General features: G+C 41.9%; 1 long non-coding RNA gene across 1 annotated transcript in view; it reads right to left on the bottom strand.

Annotated features, from left to right (window-relative positions):
• Positions 1-14,838, bottom strand: part of LOC118654588 — a 36,334-nt gene extending 21,496 nt beyond the window's left edge. The window contains exons 1-3 of the long non-coding RNA XR_004967012.1: positions 14,734-14,838; positions 13,861-14,003; positions 10,658-10,724 (exon numbers count right to left, since the gene is read on the bottom strand). This is a non-coding gene — a long non-coding RNA (uncharacterized LOC118654588). The remainder of the gene's footprint in view (positions 1-10,657; positions 10,725-13,860; positions 14,004-14,733) is intronic.
• Between the last annotated feature and the right edge of the window lie 299 nt (positions 14,839-15,137).

The raw sequence follows: 15,137 nt of genomic DNA, 5'->3' as shown, positions 1-15,137 counted from the left end.
ATCCTTCCCCCAGCTGCCAGCACCAGCTTCCCTCCAGCACCCACTTCCCTCCAGCCATCAGCAGGTACCAGGGACCTGGGCTTCCCTTACAGCCCCAGCTTCCTCCGGAAGGAAGTCTGGTATAATTAGCATATTACGCTTTTATTATTATAGATGTCAGTGAAAAATTTGTCACTGACCTCAGGAAACTTTAATGTTGATTTCTGAATGTAGACTGAAAGTTAATCTATTTTTACTTCTTCACTTAATCAATCCTTCCCCTCAAGGGAGGTTCTCTGTGTAGCCCCAAATTTACATGGATTTGGGACAGGCCTAATTGTCCTCTGAGGCCAAGTGAGGTTTATTCTCTGAGAGGCCAAGTGGTTCTTCTCTTCCTCAGTTTACCCCTTCCACAGTTCTCTCCTAGCCCCAGGCCTCAAACAAAACCCAAAAACTGTCTTTCCAATGCTCTCCTCCTGTGCACCTTCACATCAAACTCAATTATTCTTCTACCTTTGGAAGACAAATACAAGAACACAATGCTTGGGGGGAAATTTCACCTAAATAAGTCACACAGACCAGCTATTTCCAGACAGGAAAGCTAAAGCTAAGGTAAATGCCAGAAAGAGTATAACTCTATGTTATAGTCATGGCCCGGAATTGCATTGTTGGACCTGTTGAGAAAAATCTTTATCCCACTTACTTTAAGGCTTGGAAGTTCTTGTCTGTCAGCCCTGTGGTGATCATGGGTGTGGATGATTTTGAAATTCCCTTTACAAATGTAAGGCTCTTGGTAAATGTTAAATAAAAAGTCCTTACAGAACCAGGTTTTATATATTTATTTATAATCTCTATTACACCAAATGCACTGAGCCATTCAATAAATATCCAATGCCAAGAGTCTGACTCACTTGAGGCCAGTTTTGAAAACAACACAGGCTTGAAACTGAGCTGGTAGGCGATTGCCCTTCCTTCTCTGTCCATTCTGAGAAGAGACACTTGAAGGTGGAGGAAGAGCTGGCTTGAGAAGCCAGCACTCTTTAACCATGTAGCACACTGATGGCCCCACAAGGGTGGCTTATTTTTAAATCTTCAACCCAAGTCTGGAAAGTACTCTAGACAGACTGGCCTCTTCCAAAATACTTCATAGGACACTTGAGTGGGCAATATTGGACATAGCCCAGAGCACACCAAAACCACAGCACTTTATGGCTCAGGCCCTGACCCATTCTGCTCTTGCTGAAGCATCTAGTTCCTCAAGCATGCCCACCTGCCCAGCTCCCTGTCTCACTTTCACATAGCCAGCAAGTTGTAGGACAGGAGTTGTTGTTAATTACAATAGACTCAAACTTGATATATCCTGCTACATCTTGGACAGAGAGTGCAGATGGGAGAAAGGAAAGGGACTGGTCTTAGTTTCCAATCTGAGAGACCCAATTCCTCCTCTAAGTGATAGGCCTGGTGGTGGTCATTTGAATAGGGAATGGCTGCTTCCTCATATCTACCCACTATGTTCAGGAATTGTTTGATCTCCATTAGATCTGACATTCAATCATAACTTTACCATGAGTTTATTTAATAATTATACAATAAGAAAGACAACCATAGAGCAAAGTTGAGGGTGTTACTTTGTTATAAGTAGATTTGCATGCACTACAGACCCTCTAAGTTTGTTATGGCAAGCATTTTACTCTGCAACCTCATGTTTGTTTCAGTTGTGCTCTAAGACTTAAAAAATTAACAAACAGCCATGGAATCCTCTACAGCACGAGTAAGTTCAGAGGCAGTTTGAAGTTGTAAGAAAACTTTTTTCTGTAAAAGGATCATAAATGGAGAAAGACATTGGTTGGCCTATAGATCAAGACATCCAAGTGTAAGAAAGGGATTTTGAGATGCTAGTTATGGTAATATGTGATGAAGAAACCAGGAAGTGTACAAGATGAACAAAGATGTGATGTGATGCTGAAATGAGGAACAGAAGGAAGCAGATTTAAAACATTGATATCCTGCCAATACTCACCTATTAGAACAGCTAAAATAAAACAGAAAGACAATACCAAATGTTGGAGAGAGAGAGCAAGAACTCTCGGATAGTGCAGGTAAAAGGGGAAATTAGTCCAACCCCTTTGGAATACTGTTTTCCAATATCTATGAGAGCTCACCATATACCTAATTTGTGACCCAGCTATTCCACTCCCACATACATACCAACAGAAATACATACATAAGTTAACCAACATACATACAATTAAATATCCATAGCAGCAGCATCCATACTAGGATGGAACAGGAAATTACCCAAATGCCCATCAACAGTATAACAGATAACTAAATGATGGTAGAGTCACAAAATGGAATACTTTATGGCAATGATATTGAACAAACTACTACTAATTACAATACAAAGGAATCTCACAAACATTGTCTTGAATGAAAAAAGCCAGCCACAAAAAACTTCATGCTATATGATTTAATTTTCCAGTTGGATGGTGTTATAAGTTGAATTGTGTCCCCCAAAAAGACACATTGATGTTCTAACCTCCAATACCTCAGAATGTGGCCTTATATGGAAATAGGGTGGTTACAAATGTAATTATCTAAGATGAGGTCAGGATGGAATAGGTTGAACCCTTAATTCAATATGAGTGAAGTCCACATAAGAGAAGAGACATAGAGACACATGAGAAGAGAAGGCCATGTAACAACAGAGGCAGAGATTGGAGTGATACAGCTGTAAGCCAAGGAACACCAAGAAGCTACCAGAAGTTAGGAAGAGTCAAGGAAGAATTATTTCCTATAGGTTTTAGAGGGAGCATGGTCCTGTCAACACCTTGATTTTGGACTTCTAGCCTCAAGAACTGTGAGACAATAAAGTTCTATTGTTTTAAGCCAGCTGGTTTGTGGTGCTTTGTTACAGCAGCTCTGGGAAACTAATACAGATGGCAAAACAATCCATGCTGTTAAAAGAAGTTAGGATATAGTTATACTTGGTGGCAGGGATGATGTCTAGAAAGGGTCATGAAGGGGAATTTGTGTACTTCTCTATATGTATATTATATTTAGTAAAAACTTAAGGAACACACACACATTTATGGATTTTCTGGTTAAAATGGGGCCAGATTCTCAGGCAAAAGAATCTGTCAAATATACTCAGATATAATGCTGAAAACCTACTGTTTGCCAAGCACTATGCTAAGCAACACAATAATCAGCTAATTTCTTCCAGGAACCTTCTCTAGTCTCTAACCTGAAGTACCTCTATTCTTCTTTAGGAAAACCCCATGATTTGTGGACACATCTGCTTTACCAGGCACCCATCCATCAGTGATCTCTTCTCTAGCCAGGAGGGCAGAGTTATGTGGTGATTGTGCAGGCTCTGGGCTCATCCAGCTTGAGTTCAAATACTGGTTTGACAACTTTTTAGCTGTATGGCCTTAAGTAAACTACTTAACCTTCCTGTGCCTTAGTTTCCACATCTATAAAATCAGAACAATAACACTGCCTATACTTCATAGGATGTTTGCAAAGAACTTCAATAAACATTGGCTATTGTGGTATTGCAACTCTCTTACTCTGTCTTTACCATTGTCTGGCAGATATCTCCACTGTTCACTAATGTCTAGCATCCCTCTACTTCCAGAAATATGGGGATTTCACCTTCTGGTTCCTTATTTCTATTTTATTGAGAAACAATTTACATATAATAAAATACATATTATTGTTTTGGGCTGAATTGTGTTCCCCCCAAGTCCACCTGTTGAAGCCCTAAACCCAAGTATATCAGAATGTGACTATATTTGGAGATAGGGCCTATAGAGTTAATTAAGTTAAAATGGAGTTGTTAGGGTAGACTCTAATATACTATGATGGTGTCCCTAAAAGAAGAGGAGATTAGGATAGACATAACAACAGAGGGACAACCATATGAGGACACAGTGAGAATACAGGAATCTATAAGATGAGAGGCCCCAGAAGACTCCAAACCTTCTAACACATTGATCTTGGACTTTCAGCCTCCAGAACTGTGAGACAATAAATTGCTGTTGTTTAAGCCACTTTGTCTATGGCATTTTCTTATGGCAGCCTAGCAAACTACAGTGGGGCCTTGACTTACGAATGTCCCGACTAACGAGTTTTTTTGAGATACCAGCTGCCTCTTGGCCGATTTTTTGCATTGAGTTGATAGAGTAATTTGAGTTAACGAGCTCCTTAACGAGCTCAGTCTTGGAACGAATTAAACTCGTAAGTCAAGGCCCCACTGTATACATTTATTATGTGTTCAGTTTGATGACTTTTGTCAAGATCTAAAATATTTCCATAACCCAGAAAGATTTCTCATGTTCCTTTTCATTCAATTTCTCCATTCCCATAAACATCCACTTTCTGACTTCTATCACCATAGAGTAATCTTGTTGGTTCTGAAACTTCACAAAATCAGAAGCATACAGGGAGAACCAAGATGGCAGGGTAGGCAAATGCCTGTACTCGCTGCCTCCCACAACCACACCAAAATTACAACTAAAATACAGAACCACCATCATCCAGAACCGCCGGAAAGCTGGCTGAGTGGAAGTCCGACAACTAGAGAAGCACAGAAGAGAGCGCACGGGGCCTGGCGGGAGGTGCTGAGGTGCGGAACAGGCCGGGCCGGCACCCACGTGGGCCACTTTTTTAATTGGGAGGGAGGTCATCTCTGCGGAGGCTGCCCAGTGGAGCAAGGGGTCCCAACCCAGGGTCCCAGAGCTGGGAAAACAAGTCCCTATAGGCAGTAATAGCAAGGGGCTGTAAAAACCAGCCAGACTGGGGCTGAGGGACACAGAGGCTGCTGGAGGCCCAGCTGCTCCTCTTAAGGGGCCGGCGCCAGGACCTGAACTTACAAGGTCCCGCTTCCTCTGAGCTCCAGTGCAGGTGAGGCTCTGGGGGACCCAGACACATACCGGGAGGAACTGGACTGTATGGCATCTGGGCAGGAACTCGGGGGCAGCTTTCTCCCAGATGGAGGTGCTTGCAGCAGTCAATGTTCTTATGCTGGGACCTTCCAGGTCGCAGGGCTGACTGGCAGCCATTTCTGTTTGCTCCGCCCTGGTGATACCCTGAGACCCCACCCCATCCAATTTACAACCCTATCCAAGCTGTGGGAATCAGCTGTTGTATATGAATGGCCTGTCCTTGCTCAGGGTAAAACCTGTCAAACAAGCTGCAGCTGGGTCAGGGAGCCCAACCCTATCAATAAAAGGCCCAAGAACCTGCACCAGCACCAGCCTGCCTTGCTTCACAGCTAGGCCTCATCTGGGGACTTCTAAACCTTATACAAACAGGAGGAATCTGCAGGTCTCTCTGTAGCTCCTGCTGGGTTGCCCCAGGCAGTGGCAGACTTTACACCTCCCTGGAGACCCAAGAGCCAGTGTACCCATGGTCAGTGTGAGACCATACCAGATTACAACTCTATACATCCATAAGAGACACATTCCAGGGGCAGACTCAGTGAGCACCAAAGCCCCACTGCAGCAAGTCCTGCTCCATAGGGGTGTCTCCTGCACAGCAGCTCTCCCACTATAGTCACAGCTGGTCCCCACAGCCAATTAGCCTGTTGGTCAATTCCTCCCAGTGACACCAACAGCACTCAAGGCTCAACTACAACAAGACTGTGCACACAGCCAACATAGGAGTATACCAAGAGTGTCCACCATAGGTGATTGGGGAGGCTGAGACACTGGGCCCTATAGGACACCTACTATACAAGGCCACTCTACCAACTCAAGGAGACTTAGCAGCTCTACCCAGTACATAGAAACAAACGCAGGGAAGCAGCCAAAATTTAGAGACAAAGAAACATATCACAAATGAAAGAAATGGAAGAAAGCAAACTACTGGATATAGAGTTCAAAACAACAGTTATAAGACTCTTCTAGAATCTTCCAAGGGACTTAGTGAGACTTTCAAGGATCTTAGTGAGAATGCAAAAAAAAAAAAAAAAAAAAAAAAGAATAATATACAGGGATTCAACAGTAGACTAGAGGGTCCCGAGAATCAAATCAATTATTTGAAATATGAGGAAGCAAAAAACACTGACCCAGAATAGCAAAAAGAAAAAAGAATCCAAAAATATGAAGATAGTGTAAGGAGCCTCTGGGACAACTTCAAGTGTACCTACATCTGAATTATGAGGGTGCCAGAAGAAGAGAGAGAGCAAGATATTAAAAACCTATTTGAAGAAATAATGACAGAAAACTTCCCCTACCTGGTGAAAGAAATAGACTTAAAGGTCCAGGAAGCACAGGGAACCCCAAAGAAGAGGAACCCCAAGAGGACCACACCAAGACACATAATTAAAATGCCAAGGGCTAAAGACAAAGAGAGAATCTTAAAAGCAGCAAAAGAAAAGCAGTTAGTTATCTACAAGGGAGTGCCCATATGACTGGCAGCTGATTTCCCAACAACCTGCCAGAAGGGAGTGGCAAGAAACATTCAAAGTGATGAATAGCAAAGACCTACAACCAAGATTACTCTACCCAGCAAAGCTATAATTTAGAATGGAAGGATAGATAAAGAGCTTCACAGACAAAAAAAAAGCGAAAGGAGTTCATCACCACCAAACCAGTATTATATGAAACACTGAAGGATATTCTTTAAGAAGAGGAAAAAGAAAAAGATAAAAAATATGAACAACAAAATGGCAACAAATACATATCTATCAACAACTGAATCTAAAAATCAAAAAAATAAGAAATCTAATGAACAGAATAAACAGGTGGAAAAATAGACTCAGAGGCATGGAATTGGAATAGACTGATGATTCTCAGAGGGCAGGGGGTGGGGGTGGGAAGAGATTAAACAAAGATCTTATTTGTATATATGCATTACATGGACAAAGACAATAGGGTGGTAAAAGCCTGGGGTGGGGTGGGAACCAGGTGGAGGGGAGCTATGGAGGGAAAAAGAGGGACATCTGTAATAATCTCAACAATAAAGATTAAGAAAATACTTAATTAAAAAATAGAACTATACAACACATATTTTTTTTTGTGCCTGGCTTCTTTTACACAACAGAATATTTTGAGATTCATCCATGTTGTTGTAAGTATCACTAGTTTATTCTTTTTTATTGTTAAACTAGAGGCCTGGTACATGAAATTGGTGCACTGCCTTCACCCTCTCCAATCTGGGACCCCTCAGGGGATGTCTGACTGCCAGTTTTGGATCGGGCCTAAACTGGCAGTCAGACATCCCTCTCACAATCCAGGACTGCTGGCTCCCAACCGCTTGCCTGCCTGCCTGCCTGCCTGATTGCCCCTAACCGCTTCTGCCTGCTGGCCTGATCACTGCCTAAGCATTCCCCTGCCAGCCTGATTGATGCCTAACTGCTCCCCTGCTAAATTGCCCCCAACTGCCCTCCCCTGCCAGTCTGGTCCCCACCAACTGCCCTCCCCTACTGGCTCGGTCATCCCTAACTGCCCTCCCCTGCCAGCCTGGTTGCCATTAACTGCCCTTCCCTGCCGGCCATCTTGTGGCAGCCATCTTGTGACCACATGGGGGTGGCCATCTTGTGCGAAGACATAATGGTCAATTTGCATATTACCTCTTTATTATACAGGATGCATTTCATTGTACAAATATACCACAATTTATTAACCCATTTGCCTGTTGATGGACATTTGAACTATTTCTTGTTTGTGACTTCATAAATAATAATCTTATGAACATTTGTGTAAAAGTCTTATCATGGACCTATATTTTCATTTGTGTTGAGTAAATATCTGGGAATGGAATTTCTGGATCACAGGGATAAATGTATGATTATTAGAAGCTACCAGTTTTATGAACTGGTTGTACCATTTGACACTCCTATCAGCAATGTATGAGTTTCAATTGCTCCATATTTTCATCAACATTTTGGGTTGTCAGTCTTTTTTAATATCATCCATTCCAATAAATATAAAACCTTTGTTTTGATTTGTTTGTGCTTTTTGAGCATAAACTGGTTGAAAATCCACTAAAAAGGCAAGGCCACCAATATTCATGCCAATGTTTATGTAAAAACAAACAAATAACCACAGGACTCCTGTCAATGGAATAGTCCATTGGTGAATAATGCCTGGGGCTTATCAGTCCTCATGGAAAGACCCTGCAGGGGTTGGGCTCCTACCAGCTGGGCCAGGCCAATAAGTATCTGAGGAGGGCACTGCCCAGGGACATGTCTGCCTGTATCTACAAGTCAGAGAATGTGGGTGATTTAAAATTGTAGAGACAAATATCAATCCATATCAATCAATATTTATTGCTGAGTAAATACCTACAGTATGGAAGGTGTTCCCAGGAGATCCAGGCGGGGAGTAGACTGAGACTCTGAAAGATTTACTCTTCTTGATTTTGCATTATCTGTGCCTCCAGCCCCTTCCATTAGCATGAATAATTAACAGCTGACAGAGCTATCAGCTGCAATAAGAGCATGCTTAGGATTCAGGGTTTATCATGTGCCAAGGAAGAGAAAAGGTTCAGGGGTTTGAAAGTTATGATCTGGGTAGTGGGTAGTGAAGAAGAGGAAGATGAAGCGTATTAAATACAAATGCCATGCAGTCTCTTATTTTCTGTTTTTTTTTCTTAAAAAAATTACCTTTAAATCCACATATAACACATGGATGCTCAATTAGAAATACATGGAAGAAACCACCCTTCACTTGTCCTACTCCCCTCCACCCAGGGGGGAACTGGAGTTAACGGTTGAAGTGTGTCCTTTCAGACCTTCTAGAAAAGTCTTTACATGCATAAATGAACACATATAGATTTATTTCTCTTATATATTAATAAAATTCTATCCTACATATTATCCAGAGGTTTTTTTTTTGTTTCACCAAGTGTATCTTGAACATTTTCCCCTGTCAGTACATACCAAGCACTCCATTGTATAGGCATGCCATAATTTATTTATTTAACAACTTCCTAATGGGTGGGCATTTATATCAATTCCATTTTTCACTATATAAATGGGTACATGTGCAAATATACCTATGGGATAGAGTTTCTAGAGGCTGGCTTGGAAGAGGGCTTGCTGGGCCAAAAACCATGGCATTTTAAATGTTGCTAGAAGCTGCCAAATTGCCCTTCAAAATGTCTTTGCCAATTAAAACTCCCACCAACAGTGTACAACAGTGCTATTTTCCCTCACTCTCCCCAAAACTAGATATTATCAATCCTTTTAATGTTTGCCAACTTGGTGGATAAAAAATGGTCTCTCATTTCCATTTATAATTGCATAGTTCTAATTTCTAGTGAGGCTGAATACGTCTTCATATTTTTCCTATCCCCAATCAAATCTGTTAATAGGAAAAATTATTGTACTGTAGTATTTTTTTAACAGAAGGAAGCAGGTAAGTGAGAAATGTCCCTCCTGGCCCAGTCATCTGGTTCTTGGTGTGTGGTGTTGAAATCCAGCCAGAATGAAGTTGCTCAAACCTCTGGCAGTGACTTGGGAAGGTGGATTTGTTCAGCTGTGTTCAGACCCAACTAATTAGCTGATCATTTGGGTATTTAGCTGAAACACTCTGCCAAGATGCTGTTCTCTCTAAACTCCCAACAAGCAAAGAATGTATTTTGGTCCAGCATATTTTCTGGGTACTTCCTCAGTTCTTGAAGGAGCTCTCTCTTTTGTAAGGGCTAAAATCTGTGTGTGCTCGCTGATGGTGATGAAGATGGATGATGACCAAGAGCTCAATTGCTGGGTCTAAAACAGTGATGGCGAACCTATGACACGCATGTCAGAGGTGAAACACGAACTCATTTTTTGGTTGATTTTTCTTTGTTAAACGGCATTTAAATATATATATAAAATAAATATCAAAAATATAAGTCTTTGTTTTACTATGGTTGCAAATATCAAAATATTTCTATATGTGACACGGCACCAGAGTTAAGTTAGGTTTTTTCAAAATGCTGACACGCCGAGCTCAAAACGTTTGCCATCACTGGTCTAAAACAAGGACTGTCCAGAAAACGCTGTGAAAACAAACAAAGAAAAAGATATCTAAAACTGTCTTAACAACTTTAAACTGAAACTCCACTGCCACTCCCCCAGGCACTCACCCCTCCTGCTGGTCTCTAATCCCCCCATCTTTCATCTTTCTACAATGGAAGAGACCTTTCCAACCCTCCAATCTCATCATGGCACTTCAATAATAGTAATGACATGTCAAAATTGAGCACTTGGCACTGTGCTAAGCATTGTACTAGCATTATCATCTAATTTAAATCTATTGCTTAAAAACTCCAAACACTGCCATCTTGCTCACACACACCCAACATACTCTTGCCTTGGAGTCCTTAATCTGGAATGCTTTCTCCCAGACCCAAATCATGACTCACTCCCTCACTTCATTCAGGCCTCTCATCAAATATATACTCTTAGAGAGGCCTTTTCTCATTACCTTACCTAAGAAAGCACTCCTTATTCTTCTCTGTCCTCATCTTCTGCTTCATTTTCTTCATAGTACTTTTCATTATGTGATATTTCATTCTGTGCTTATTTGTTCATTGCTGTCTCCCACATCCAACTATAAGGTCACTGAAAGCAGGGACTTTGTTCACGGCCAAAACCCCTGTGGCTAGAATAGTGCCTGGCATGTGGTTGGCACTTAATAAATCTTTGCTTAATGTGTACATTTTGAAAGCAATTTGGCAATACCTTGTAAAATTAAGTACATCGATGGTCCATGGCAAGCAGTCCTGCTGAGACAAGTTCATGCGCAGGTCTGTAAGAGGACATATATGAGGCTGTTCATTATGGTAAAAGGGAGTTATATGCAACCTAGGTGTTCACTGTGAAAGGAGATGAGAAAAATGAAGTGTGTGCACACCACAGAACACTATGCTGAAGTTAGAAGAAAAAAACTAAATACTCACATGGCAACATTCATACATCTATTAAAAGAGTGCTGAGTGATCAATGCAAGAAAGGGAATGGCACTTAGAGCACAATACCTTTTATGTAAATTAAAAACACATATGTATAAACAACACTGTTTAGTATACAATCACAAAAGAATATTTAAGGATAACATATATATACGTTCAACAGGGTGCCTCTGGGAGAAGGGAATGGAACTGGGGGACTGAACATATAAAGGAGAAGAGAAAGAATGCAAAAAGGAGAACTTTGTGGGAAAACTAAGATAGGATTTATAAACAGAGAGGTGTGGCTAATGGAGCCTTCTTTATCACAGGTTAAAAGGGAGGAAAAAATAAAAATAAAATGTTCTTTCCCCTTTCTCCATCTGACATGGTCTCACTCATCCTTCAAGCTTAGCTCAGACATAATCTCTCTGTTGAAACTTTCTTTGACCTTTCCCCATAGAATTAATTTTTTCTTTATTGACATTCCCTTAGCATTTTAACAATACTTTTGTTTTAGCATTTATAACTTCATATAATAGCTATTTGCTTACACATCTGCCTTCTCCATCAGGAGATAATGGATGTGACATTAATTTTTGTACTTCTGCCACCTAGAATTGGTGATGAAAAAATTAATGGTGAGTTTAAGCAGGTGTATATTGTAGGGCCTCAAGAATTTCTCTAGTCTGAAATTAATCTATACATTTCATGGTTTCAGAATCAGCCAGTGTCTGATTGGGTGGAATAGAGTTTCTGAATCTGGAATTGGACTCCTAAGTCAGTAATTTGGTTTATCATTTGTGTAGAAAAAACAGATCTGGTGTAGCCAGTGTGGACTGAGTCACTAGACCAACAGCTCCATTACTAAATAGAATTGGGAACAGGCTGCAGATACACCCACTGGATAGAAGTGATTCTGTGGTGCTGACTCAGCTGCAAGTGTGTTAGAGAAGATTTATCCTGGAAGCTGAGTCTGGCATCACAAGTCACAGCTACTTCTATTATCCATCCAAGCAAACATCCAATAATTAAGACAAGGTAGCTAAACAGAGCATGGGGCTCAGAAATCCGTGGTGGGTTGGGTGTAGAACTCCAAGAAAACAGGATATGATGCCAAGAGCCTAGCAATAAAGAGCAGTTTAGTTTCCTGTCCCTGGAAGGACTTTATTTCCTGGTAGAGGTCATGGTATTGATCCTAATACTCACACACTAGGCTGCGGTTAGTGCAAGCAGCACCCCCTGCTTAAATACCTACCTGGTGCCAGGCACAAAGGAAAAAGCTGAAGCATGAGAATTGGAGCACAGGGGAGTGGAGCTGGGACTGGGGAATAAAAGAAGAGTCAGGCTCAAGACTGGGGCTCACATATGATCAGAATTTTAGCTATAGGGAAGTTGATGCTGAAATCCCAGAGTCTACAGCTGGATCTATCACAAGGACTGGGGTTAGCCATGAGAATGGGAATGGCAGGTTCCCTCAGATATTAGAAGGAGGGCTGCTGGACTAGAGGTTGGGAAGGCCCGCCAGGAACAGTTCATTTCTGCTGTAAATCCAACTTGTCTTATGACTTTGGGTACATCTCCCTACATCCAAGGTTTGCATTTTCTCATAAGCAGAATTTTTTAAAAGTCAACACTGGCAAAGCATTTAGTAGGTGGTCTCAGAATGTTCTAAGACCTAAGTGTTTTCTATAACAATCCTCGCACCAGTCCTCTGAGGTAATACTGTGAGAGTGAAACTGGGGAACAGAGAGGTTAAGTGACTTGTGTGGGTAGCAAATCTGACATTTGAAACTAGGCAGTTAATTCCAGAATATGTGTGTGTGGGGACACACACACACACACACACACACACACACACACACACACACAATCTTAATCACTGTGCTGTATTGCTTGCTAAGTGTGTGTCAGGAATGAGAGGGTGGGAAAGAGCAAAATTACCATCATCACTTCACAGAATGTCATGACATTTGAGAAACATCTGCCAAGAGCAGACTGACCCACTTTCTTTGGCCATTGACTCTCCTCCGGGTTAGAGACAGAGCTGGCTAGAAATAAGATCTGATGACTGTGGCCAGAGGCTCTGGATTCTGTTGTCAGAAATACAGGTGACCTCAAATAAGGCATGGACACAGTGACTAAGTCTTCAACAGGGCAATGTAGGGCTCATCCTGCCTGAATATTTCTCTGGGTGGATCACTAATGGTGCTATCTGAATACCCTATAGCACAGGCGACACCCTTGGTGGCTACAAGTTCCACATTGTACTGGACCAGAAGTCAGTGGTTATAGGGCCCATCCTTTGAGAGGCAGTGGTTGGTGGAGAGTCAGTTCTATGACTTTTCAGAGGAGGCAGCAGGTGCCCAGAGTACATGAAGACCTGAGCCAAGTGTACCAGACTTCTTGGTGCCCACACTTACCTTCTTACCATTTCACTGCATGTAGGCCCAACTTACAACTGCCAGCACCTGCATCCTTTTCCCTGTGTACCATTCCCTCCAAGCCCTACTCTGCCTACCTGTATAATAGGCCCAGAATGATGGGGAGTAAATGCCCCAGGAAGTAGTCCTCAACTGGGGACCAAGTGAGGAACTTCCTCACCCTTCAGACATCTCCAATAGGAGTAGCTTCTGTTGCTCCAACTGTTAACTTTCTTGATAACAACCCTTGCAGGGGGGAGCTGTTCACATTCTCCTATACCGTCTTGGCTTCCTTGTACCTTCTAAATAGTCAACTTCTACTCAATTAATTGTCTCAGAGTCTGCTTCTGGGGAACACAAATGAAGATACCAGAAGGAACTCTTATTGGCAAATTATATCCTGAAAAACATTCTTCACTATATAATCTCTTGATTCTGGGAGGGAAGCATATTTCAACCGCCAAAGATAGGTATGCTGTAGAAGCAAGACAAGCTTAGAGAAGCCTCATAAGAGGCTTTTAAAACCTAAGTGAAGGCAGGCCTAAGACACTGAATTTATCAACACCTCCAGTACCTCCCAAGCAAAGGTGACCCTGTCTCTTTTACATGAGGGTTCTTCTTGATGCTTCAGTCTTCTCTTGCCACATCCAAATGGAAATTACTTTTCTGCTCCAGTTAGCAACAGTTTCTGCTTTCCAGGTGAATAAACATAATTCTCTGTGGGAGTAAAAGAAGTATCCAAGTCAATTCCCCCAGTTGGTGCATGGTGCCCTCATATTTACCCAGGGCACCCTCTCCGAGCAAGCCAGCTCCACACCCTTTGGTTGAATAAAGCCCTCAATCTGCCAATAGCAGGAGTCCAACCACTATTCTCACCTCTGCAGGGCCCAGGTGCAGTTCTTACCCAGGAAAGCTTCCTTGTTTCTACTGCAAATGAAGTTTTGTGCTTTCCCCTCACCTCTTCAGCAACCATGCTTGTGTGTGTGTGTTTGATTTCCAGTGTCAGTGCACTCAAGGACTCTAGTTTTACCTATGTTCTACCACTCAGAATTGGCTATTATTCATATTTGTTATATAGTGTTCATCTTTTAAAATAAATAATACACCTGAAGCTAGTATAGTATTTTATGCCAACTATACTTTAATAATAAAGAATTAAAAAGAAGAAAAATAAAACATAATAGATAGATAAGGTCCCATTCTCTTTCTTTTTTTTTAAAATATATTTTATTGATTTTTTTACAGAGAGGAAGGGAGAGAGATAGAGAGTTAGAAACATCGATGGGAGAGAAACATCGATCAGCTGCCTCCTGCACATCTCCCACTGGAGAAGTGCCCGCAACCCAGGTACATGCCCTTGACCGGAATCGAACCTGGGACCTCTCAGTCCGCAGGCCGGCGCTCTATCCACTGAGCCAAACCGGTTTCGGCTCATTCTCTTTCTTACCTCTCAATGAAGATCAGGAGCTTATCACATATTATTCCAGTGTATTTTTTACACCTACACTGTATGCTCTCAGTTCTTCATCCAGACCTTTCAGATTTTTTTCCTGTTCTGTGTTCCCCTTCCCACTTCTGTGGGCTTCTGCTTCTAACGGCCCACAATGAAGACTCTTTGGAAATTACTCATGGGTTCCCGGAATCACTTTGCCTGCAGTCAGAGTCAGGCGTGCAGAACATTTGTATCCTCCAAGGGACCCTTTAGTCAATGACTGTGTGAGAGAATGAAAGTTCAGAGCTTCCCTTATGAACCAGATGAGGCTGCTGGAACTTGGCCTGAAATCACCCTTGCTTGCTTCTGTCCATCCTTTATCCTGCTCCCCTCCTCCCTCATTGGCTTCTTATAGGTGG

This window comes from Myotis myotis, unplaced genomic scaffold (assembly GCF_014108235.1).
Source record: "Myotis myotis isolate mMyoMyo1 unplaced genomic scaffold, mMyoMyo1.p scaffold_m19_p_4, whole genome shotgun sequence".
Classification (NCBI taxonomy): Eukaryota; Metazoa; Chordata; class Mammalia; order Chiroptera; family Vespertilionidae; genus Myotis; species Myotis myotis.
This window is presented reverse-complemented; position numbering and strand designations above follow the sequence as displayed.